This window comes from Triticum urartu, chromosome 1A, assembly GCF_056163025.1.
Source record: "Triticum urartu cultivar PI428250 chromosome 1A, HENAU_Tu73, whole genome shotgun sequence".
Taxonomy (NCBI): domain Eukaryota; kingdom Viridiplantae; phylum Streptophyta; class Magnoliopsida; order Poales; family Poaceae; genus Triticum; species Triticum urartu.
In genome coordinates this window covers 546,009,665-546,021,002 of record NC_141873.1, presented here as the reverse complement: position 1 = coordinate 546,021,002, position 11,338 = coordinate 546,009,665, and positions in this window count along the sequence as shown.

The following is an 11,338-nucleotide window of genomic DNA, read 5'->3' as shown; positions in this document are numbered from 1 at the left end:
GCAAGATGACTAAAACGCCGTTCTCTGGAACTATGGAGCGAGCGACAGATTTATTGGAAATCATACATACTGATGTGTGTGGTCCGATGAATATTGAGGCTCGCGGCGGGTATCGTTATTTTCTCACCTTCACAGATGATTTGAGAAGATATGGGTATATCTACTTAATGAAACATAAGTCTGAAACATTTGAAAGTTCAAAGAATTTCAGAGTGAAGTGGAAAATCATTGTAACAAGAAAATAAAGTTTCTGTGATCTGATCGTGGAGGAGAATATTTGAGTTACGAGTTTGGCCTACATTTGAAACAATGCGGAATAGTTTCGCAACTCACGCCACCCGGAACACCACAACGTAATGGTGTGTCCGAACATCGTAATCGTACTTTACTAGATATGGTGCGATCTTTGATGTCTCTTACTGATTTACCGCTATCGTTTTGGGGTTATGCTTTAGATACGACTGCATTCACGTTAAATAGGGCACCATCAAAATCCGTTGAGACAGCGCCTTATGAACTATGGTTTGGTAAGAAACCAAAGTTGTCATTTCTTAAAGTTTGGGGTTGCGATGCTTATGTGAAAAAGCTTCAACCTGATAAGCTCGAACCCAAATTGGAGAAATGTGTCTTCATAGGATATCCAAAGGAAATTATTGGGTACACCTTCTATCACAGATCTGAAGGCAAGATATTCGTTGCTAAGAATGGATCCTTTCTAGAGAAGGAGTTTCTCTCGAAAGAAGTGAGTGGGAGGAAAGTAGAACTTGATGAGGTAACTGTACCTACTCCCTTATTGGAAAGTAGTTCACCACAGAAACCGGTTCCTGTGAAATCTACACCAATTAGTGAGGAAGCTAATGATGATGATCATGAAACTTCAGATCAAGTTACTACCGAACCTCGCAGGTCAACTAGAGCAAGATCCGCACCAGAGTGGTACGGTAATCTAGTTCTGGAGGTCAGGTTACTTGACCATAACGAACCTACGAACTATGAGGAAGCGATGATGAGCCCAGATTCCGCAAAATGGCTTGAAGCCATGAAATCTGATATGGGATCCATGTATGAGAACAAAGTGTGGACTTTGGTTGACTTGCCCGATGATCGGCAATCCATCGAGAATAAATGGATCTTTAAGAAGAAGACAGATGCTGACGGTAATGTTACTGTCTACAAAACTCGACTTGTTGCGAAAGGTTTCCGACAAGTTCAAGGAGTTGACTATGATGAGACCTTCTCACCCGTAGCGATGCTTAAGTCCGTCTGAATCATGTTAGCAATTGCCGCGTTTTATGATTATGAAATTTGGCAAATGGATGTAAAGACTGCATTCCTAAATGGATTTCTGGAAGAAGAGTTGTATATGATGCAACCTGAAGGTTTTATCGATCCAAAGGGAGCTAACAAAGTGTGCAAGCTCCAGCGATCCATTTATGGACTGGTGCAAGCCTCTCGGAGTTGGAATAAACGTTTTGATAGTGTGATCAAAGCATATGGTTTTATACAGACTTTTGGTGAAGCCTGTATTTACAAGAAAGTGAGTGGGAGCTCAGTAGCATTTCTAAATATTATATGTGAATGACATATTGCTGATTGGAAATGATATAGAATTTCTGGATAGCATAAAAGGATACTTGAATAAGAGTTTTTCAATGAAAGACCTCGGTGAAGCTGCTTATATATTGGGCATCAAGATCTGTCGAGATAGATCGAGACGCTTAATTGGACTTTCACAAAGCACATACCTTGATAAAGTTTTGAAGAAGTTCAAAATGGATCAAGCTAAGAAAGGGTTCTTGCCTGTGTTACAAGGTGTGAAGTTGAGTAAGACTCAATGTCCGACCACTGCAGAAGATAGAGAGAAAATGAAAAGTGTTCCCTATGCTTCAGCCATAGGCTCTATCATGTATGCAATGTTGTGTACCAGACCTGATGTGTGCCTTGCTTTAAGCCTAGCAGGGAGGTACCAAAGTAATCCAGGAGTGGATCACTGGACAGCGGTCAAGAACATCCTGAAGTACCTGAAAAGGGCGAAGGATATGTTTCTAGTTTATGGAGGTGACAAAGAGCTCATCGTAAATGGTTACGTCGATGCAAGCTTTGACACTGATCCAGACGATTCTAAATCGCAAACCGGATACGTGTTTATATTAAACGGTGGAGCTGTCAGTTGGAGCAGTTCTAAACAGAGCGTCGTGGCGGGATCTACATGTGAAGCGGAGTACATTGTTGCTTCGGAAGCAGCGAATGAAGGAGTCTGGATGAAGGAGTTCATATCCGATCTAGGTGTCATACCTAGTGCATCAGGTCCAATGAAAATCTTTTGTGACAATACTGGTGCAATTGCCTTGGCAAAGGAATCCAGATTTCACAAGAGAACCAAGCACATCAAGAGACGCTTCAACTCCATCCGCGATCAAGTCCAGGTGGGAGACATGGAGTTTTGCAAGATACATACGGATCTGAATGTTGCAGACCCGTTGACTAAGCCTCTTCCACGAGCAAAACAAGATCAACACCAAGGCTCCATGGGTGTTAAAATCATTACTGTGTAATCTAGATTATTGACTCTAGTGCAAGTGAGAGACTAAAGGAAATATGCCCTAGAGGCAATAATAAAGTTATTATTTATTTCCTTATTTCATGATAAATGTTTATTATTCATGCTAGAATTGTATTAACCGGAAACATAATACATGTGTGAATACATAGACAAGCATAGTGTCACTAGTATGCCTCTACTTGACTAGCTCATTGATCAAAGATGGTTAAGTTTCCTAACCATAGACATGAGTTGTTATTTGATCAATGAGATCACATCATTAGGAGAATGATGTGATTGACTTGACCCATTCCGTTAGCTTAGTACTTGATCGTTTGTTTACTGCTATTGCTTTCTTCATGACTTATACATGTTCTTATGACTATGAGATTATGCAACTCTCGAATACCGGAGGAACACTTTGTGTGCTATCAAACGTCACAACGTAACTGGGTGATTATAAAGGTGCTCTACAGGTGTCTCCAATGGTACTTGTTGAGTTGGCATAGATCAAGATTAGGATTTGTCACTCCGATTGCCGGAGAGGTATCTCTGGGCCCTCTCGGTAATACACATCACTATAAGCCTTGCAAGCATGATAACTAATGAGTTAGTTACGAGATGATGTATTATGGAACGAGTGAAGGGACTCGCCGGTAAAGAGATTGAACTAGGTATTGGGATACCGACGATCAAATCTCGGGCAAGTAACATACCGATGACAAAGAGAACAACGTATAGTGTTGTGCGGTTTGACCAATAAAGATCTTCGTAGAATATGTAGGAACCAATATGAGCATCCAGGTTCCACTATTGGTGACCAGAGACGTGTCTCGGTCATGTCTATATAGTTCTCGAACCCGTAGGGTCCGCACGCTTAAAGTTCTGTGACAATCGGTTTTATGAGTTTATATGTTTTGATGTACCGAAGGTAGTTCGGAGTCCCGGATGTGATCACGGGCATGACGAGGAGTCTCAAAATGGTCGAGACATAAAGATTTATATATTGGAATCCTATATTTGGATATCGGAAGTGTTCCGGGTGAAATCGGGATTTTACCGGAGTACCGGGGGTTACCGGACCCCCCCCCCCGGGGGGGTGGGGGGTTTAATGGGCCAAGATCGGCCTTAGTGGAGAAGAGGAGGGGCGGCCAGGGCAGGCCGAGCGCCCCCTCTCCCTCTAGTCCGAATTGGACAAGGGGGGCGACGCCCCCCTTTCCTTCCTCTCTCCCTCATCCTTCCCCCTTCTCCTACTCCAACTAGGAAAGGAGGGAGTCCTACTCCCGGTGGGAGTAGGACTCCTCCTGGCGTGCCTCCTCCTGGCCGGCCGCCTCTCCCCCCTTGCTCCTTTATATACGGGGGCAGGGGCACCTCTAGACACACAAGTTGATCATAGAGATCTCTCCAGCCGTGTGCGGTGCCCCCCTCCACCATAACCCACCTCGGTCATACTGTAGTGGTGTTTAGGCGAAGCCCTGCTGCGGTAGCTTCATCAACATCGTCACCACGCCGTCATGCTGACGAAACTCTTCCCCGAGCTCTACTAGATCGTGAGTTCGCGAGACGTCACCGAGCTGAACGTGTGCTAAACGCGGAGGTGCCGTACGTTCGGTACTGAGGATCGTTCGATCCTGAAGACGCACGACTACATCAACCGCGTTGTCATAACGCTTCTGCTAAACGGTCTATGAGGGTACATGGACGACACTCTCCCCTCTTGTTGCTATGCATCACCATGATCTTGCGTGTGCGTAGGAATTTTTTGGAAATTACTACGTTCCCAACAGAGATTGCTACCGAGAGTTGTTTCTATAGGAGTAGATGGGAATGAGAGCTCCCTAGCATCTCCTTACATACTCGGTGGAGGCTAGGGTTTTACAGAGGGAGATGTGATATAGGGTTGCCGCCACACCAACTTGGAGGTTAAGTTGTCGCATGGTGCTTATCTTCTTATTTGGGCTCCCTCTGCCACCGAACCTTGTGGGCCCTCTAGGAGGCCTTCTGCCACGCTCACCTCGGTGAGCCACCCCCGGTGTATGACACCATCAGTAGCCCCCGAGCATGGCGGAGGTCGCATAAGTGGGTCTTCGAGACCTCTGGCGCGCTCCTTCCTTTGCAGTGCTTGTCCTTGTGGTTTTTCCTTCAGGGAGCCCAGTTCGAGGCCTCTGTGGCTGGTAGCCCCTTATCAGGATTTTGCCAGCTGACCTCCCAAGGCTTTGACAGTTGTTGACATGGTCCACCCGATCGAATCGGTGTCTTCTGGGAAATCGTTTGAGTTGACCCCATCAATTATGAAACATGATGACGATGGCTCTGGAATCTGCACGCCCGCACCTCGCAAAATGGGAAAAAATAGGAGACATGAGGCACATGTTGTGTCGCGAGGTCCAGCACTTTGGTTTTGAGCCGGCTATAAGGAGGTGAAAAGTGGAGGGTTTTCTCCTTCTTCCGCTTTCACCCACTTCTTGTTGGGGATCGTAGCAGAAATTTAAAATTTTCTACGCATCACCAAGATCAATCTATGGAGTAATCTAGCAACGAGGGGAAGGGGAGTGCATCTACATACCCTTGTAGATCGCTAAGCGGAAGCATTGCAAGAACGCGGTTGGTGGAGTCGTACACGCAGCGATTCAGATCGCAGTCGATTCCGATCTAAGCACCAAACAACGGCGCCTCCGCGTTCAAGACACGTACAGCCCGGTGACGTCTCCCGCGCCTTGATCCAGCAAGGAGAGAGAAAGAGGTTGGGGAAGACTCCGTCCAGCAGCAGCACAACGGCGTGGTGATGGTGGAGGAGCGCGGTACTCCGGCAGGGCTTCGCCAAGCACTACGAGAGACGAGGAGGGAGAGGGGTAGGGCTGCGCCAAGAGAGAGATCAAATCATATGTTGGGCAACCCCCACTACCTCAAGTATATATAGGGGAAGGGGAGGGGCTGCGCCCCCATCTAGGGTTCCCTACTTAGGGGTGGCGGCAGCCCCAAAACCCATCTAGGGTTGCGGCCAAGGGGGGAGAGAGGGGGGCGCCCTAGGGTGGGCCTTAAGGCCCATCTGGACCTAGGGTTTGCCCCCTCCCACTCTCCACACGCCTTGGGCCTTGGTGGGGGGCGCACCAGCCTACCTGGGGCTGGTTCCCTCCCACACTTGGCCTACGCAGCCTTCTGGGGCTGGTGGCCCCACCTGGTGGACCCCCGGAACTCTCCCGGTGGTCCCGGTACGTTATCGATAGCACCCAAAACTTTTTCGGTGACCGAAATGGGACTTCCCATATATAAATATTTACCTCTGGACCATTCCGTAACTCCTCGTGACGTCCGGGATCTCATACGGGACGCCGAACAACATTCGGTAACCACGTACATACTTTCCCTATAACCCTAGTGTCATCGAACCTTAAGTGTGTAGACCCTACGGGTTCGGGAACCATGTAGACATGACCGAGACAAATCTCCGGCCAATAACCAACAGCGGGATCTGGATACCCATGTTGGCTCGCACATGTTCCACGATGATCTCATCGGATGAACCATGATGTCAAGGATTCAATCAATCCCGTATACAATTCCCTTTGTCTATCGGTATGATACTTGCCCGAGATTCGATCGTCGGTATCCCGATACCTTGTTCAATCTCGTTACCGGCAAGTCTCTTTACTCATTCCGTAACACATCATCCCGTGATCAACTCCTTGGTCACATTGTGCACATTATGATGATGTCCTACCGAGTGGGCCCAGAGATACCTCTCCGTTTACACGGAGTGACAAATCCCAGTCTCGATTCGTGCCAACCCAACAGACACTTTCGGAGATACCCGTAGTGCACCTTTATAGCCACCCAGTTACGTTGTGACGTTTGGTACACTCAGAGCATTCCTACGGTATCCGGGAGCTGCACAATCTCATGGTCTAAGGAAATGATACTTGACATTAGAAAAGCTTTAGCATACGAACTACACGATCTTGTGCTAGGCTTAGGATTGGGTCTTGTCCATCACATCATTCTCCTAATGATGTGATCCCGTTATCAACGACATCCAATGTCCATTGTTAGGAAACCGTAACCATCTATTGATCAACGAGCTAGTCAACTAGAGGCTTACTAGGGACATGGTTTTGTCTATGTATCCACACATGTATCTGAGTTTCCTATCAATACAATTCTAGCATGGATAATAAACGATTATTATGAACAAGGAAATATAATAATAACTAATTTATTATTGCCTCTAGGGCATATTTCCAACAGTCTCCCACTTGCACTAGAGTCAATAATCCAGTTCACATCGCTATGTGATTAACACTCAAGGTCACATCCCCATGTGACTAACACCCAAAGAGTTTACGAGAGTCAATAATCTAGTTCACATTACCATGTGATTAACACTCAATGAGTTCTGGGTTTGATCATGTTATGCTTGTGAGAGATGTTATAGTCAATGGGTCTGAACCTTTCAGATCCGTGTGTGCTTTACAATTCTCTAAGTCATCTTGTAGATGCAGCTATCACGCTCTATTTGGAGCTATTCCAAATAACTATTCTACTATACGAATCCGGTTTACTACTCAGAATCATCCAGATTAGTGTCAAAGATTGCATCGGCGTAACCCTTTACGACGAACTCTTTTACCACCTCCATAATCGAAAAATTCCTTAGTCCACTAGTTACTAAGGATAACCTTGACCGTTGTCATGTGATCAATTCCTAGATCACACTTGTACCCCTTGACTGACTCATGGCTTGGCACACTTCAGGTGCGGTACACAACATAGAATACTTTAGAGCCTACGTCTAAAGCATAGGGAACAACCTTCGTCCTTTCTCTCTATTCTGCCGCGGTCAGGTCTTGAGTTTTACTCAATACTCATACCTTATAACACAGCCAAGAACTCCTTCTTTGCCGACCTATTTTTGAACTCCTTCAAAATTTTGTCATGGTATGTGTTCGTTTGAAAGTACTATTAAGCGATTTTGATCTATCCTTATAGATCTTGATGCTCAATGTTCAAGTAGCTTAATCCAGGTTTTCCATTGAAAAACACTTTTCAAATAACCCTATGTGCTTTCCAGAAACTCTACATCATTTCTGATCAACAACATATACTCATCAGAAATTCCATAGTGCTCCCACTCACTTCTTTGGAAATACAAGTTTCTCATAAACTTTGTATAAACCCAAAATCTTTGATCATCTCATCAAAGCGTACATTCCAACTCCGAGATGCTTACTCCAGTCCTTAGAAGGATTGCTGGAGCTTTGCATACTTGTCAGCATCTTTCAGGATTGACAAAAACCTTCTGGTTGTATCACATACAACCTTTCCTCAAGAAAAATGTCGAGGAAACAATGTTTTGACATCCTATCTGCAAGATTTCATAAATAATGCAGTAACTGCTAACATAATTCCAACAGACTCTTAGCATCGCTACGAGTGAGAAAGTCTCATCGTAGTCAACTCCTTGAACTTGTCGGGAAACATCTTAATGACAAGTCGAGCTTTCTTAATGGTGACACTTACCATCATTGTCTGTTTTCCTTTTAAAATCCATCTGCACCCAATAGCCTTACGACCATCAAGTAGTTCTTTCAAAGTCTATACTTTGTTTCATACATGGACTCTCTCTCGGATTTTTATGGCCTCGAGCCATTCGTCGGAATCCGGGCCCACCATCGCTTCTCCATAGCTCGTAGGTTCATTGTTGTCTAGCAACATGACTTCCAAGACAGGATTATGTACCACTCTGAAGTAGTACACATCCTTGTCAACCTATGAGGTTTGGTAATGACTTGATCCGAAGTTTCATGATTACTATCATAAGCTTCCACTTCAATTGGTGTAGGTGCCACAGGAACAACTTCCTTTGCCCTGCTACACACTAGTTGAAGTGACGGTTCAATAACCTTATCAAGTCTCCACCATCCTCCCACTCAATTCTTTCGAGAGAAACTTTTCCTCGAGAAAGGACCCGTTTCTAGAAACAATCACTTTTGCTTCCGGATCTGAAATAGGAGGTATACCCAACTATTTTTGGGTATTCTATGAAGATGCATTTATCCGATTTGGGTTCGAGCTTATCAGCCTAAAACTTTTTCACATAAGCATCGCAGCCCCAAACTTTTAAGAAACGGCATCTTAGGTTTCTCTAAACCATAGTTCATACGGTGTCGTCTCAACGGAATGTGTGGTGCCCTATTTAAAGTGAGTGCGGTTGTCTCTAATGCCTAACCCATAAACGATAGTGGTAATTCGATAAGAGACATCATGGTATGCACCATATCCAATAGGGTGCAGTTGTGATGTTCGGACACACCATCACACTATGGTGGTCCAGGCGGTATTAGTTGTGAAACAATTTCCACAATGTCTTAATTATGTGCCAAACTCGTAACTCAGATATTCATCTCTATGATCATATCATAGACATTTCATCATCTTGTCACGACGATCTTCAACTTCACTCTGAAATTACTTGAACTTTTCAATAATTCAGACTTGTGTTTCATCAAGTAAATATACTTAGCATCTACTCAAATCATCTATGAAGTAAGAACATAACGATATCCACTGTGTGCCTCAGCACTCATTGGACTGCACACATCAAAATGTATTACTTCCAACAAGTTGCTTTCTTGTTCCAGCTTACTGAGAACAAGGCCTTTCAGTCATCTTGCCCATGTGGTATGATTTGCATGTCTCAAGTGATCCAAAATCAAGTGAGTCCAAATGATCCATCTGTATGGAGTTTCTTCATGCATATCTACCAATAGACATGGTTCGCATGTCTCGATCTTTTCAAAAACGAGTGAGTCCAAAGATCCATCAACGTGGAGCTTCTTCATGCGTTTTACACCAACATGACTCAAATGGCAGTGCCACAAGTACGTGGTACTATCATTACTATCTTATATCTTTTGGCATGAACATGTGTATCACTACGATCGAGATTCAATAAACCATTTATTTTAGGTGCAAGACCATTGAAGGTATTATTCAAATAAACAGAGTAACCATTATTATCCTTAAATGAATAACCGTATGGCGATAAACATAATCCAATCATGTCTATGCTCAACGCAAACACCAAATAACAATTATTTAGGTTTATCACCAATCTTGATGGTAGGGGGAGCGTGCGATGTTTGATCACATCAACCTTGGAAACACTTCCAACATATCGTCAGCTCACCTTTAGCTAGTCTCCGTAGCCTTTTATTTCGAGTTACTAATGTTGGGTTTCGTAGTAATTTCAAAAAAATTCCTACGCACACGCAGGATCATGGTGATGCATAGCAACGAGAGGGGAGAGTGTGATCTACGTACCCTTGTAGATCGACAACGGAAGCGTTGACACAACGTAGAGGAAGTAGTCGTACGTCTTCACGATCCGACCGATCCAAACACCGTTACTCCGGCACCTCCGAGTTCTTGGCACACGTTCAGCTCGATGACGCTCCCCGGGCTCCGATCCAGCAAAGCTTCGGGGAGGAGTTCCGTCAGCACGACGGCGTGGTGACGATCTTGATGTTCTACCGTCGCAGGGCTTCGCCTAAGCACCGCTACAATATGACCGAGGTGGAATATGGTGGAAGGGGGCACCGCACACGGCTAAGGAACGATCACGAAGATCAACTTGTGTGTCTATGGGGTGCCCCCTGCCCCCGTATATAAAGGAGTGGAGGAGGGGAGGGCCGGCCCTCTCTATGGCGCGCCCTAGGGGAGTCCTACTCCCACCGGGAGTAGGATTCCCCTTTTCCTAGTCTAACTAGGAGTCCTTCCATGTATTAGGAGTAGGAGTCAAGGCAAGGGAAAAGAGGAGAGAAGGAAGGAGGGGGCGCAGCCCTTCCCCCTAGTCCAATTCGGACTAGGCCTTGGGGGGCGCCCAACCTCTCCTATATCTTTCCCCTAAAGCCCAATAAGGCCCATATACTTTCCGGCGAATTCCCGTAACTCTCCGGTACTCCGAAAAATACTCGGATCACTCGGAAACTTTCCGATGTCCGAATATAGTCGTCCAATATATCGATTTTTACGTCTCGACCATTTCGAGACTCCTCGTCATGTCCCCGATCTCATCCGGGACTCCGAACTCCTTCGGTACATCAAAACTCATAAACTCATAATATAACTGTCATCGAAACCTTAAGCGTGCGGACCCTACGGTTCGAGAACAATGTAGACATGACCGAGACACGTCTCCGGTCAATAACCAATAGCGGGACCTGGATGCCCATATTGGCTCCTACATATTCTACGAAGATCTTTATCGGTCAGACCGCATAACAACATACGTTGTTCCCTTTGTCATCGGTATGTTACTTGCCCGAGATTCGATCGTCGGTATCCAATACCTAGTTCAATCTCGTTACCGGCAAGTCTCTTTACTCGTTCCGTAATACATCATCTCGCAACTAACTCATTAGTTGCAATGCTTGCAAGGCTTATGTGATGTGCATTACCGAGAGGGCCCAGAGATACCTCTCCGACAATCGGAGTGACAAATCCTAATCTCGAAATACGCCAACCCAACATCTACCTTTGGAGACACCTGTAGAGCACCTTTATAATCACCCATTTACGTTGTGACGTTTGGTTGCACACAAAGTGTTCCTCCGGCAAACGGGAGTTGCATAATTTCATAGTCATAGGAACATGTATAAGTCATGAAGAAAGCAATAGCAACATACTAAACGATTGGGTGCTAAGCTAATGGAATGGGTCATGTCAATTAGATCATTCATCTAATGATGTGATCCCGTTAATCGAATAACAACTCTTCTGTCCATGGTTAGGAAACAT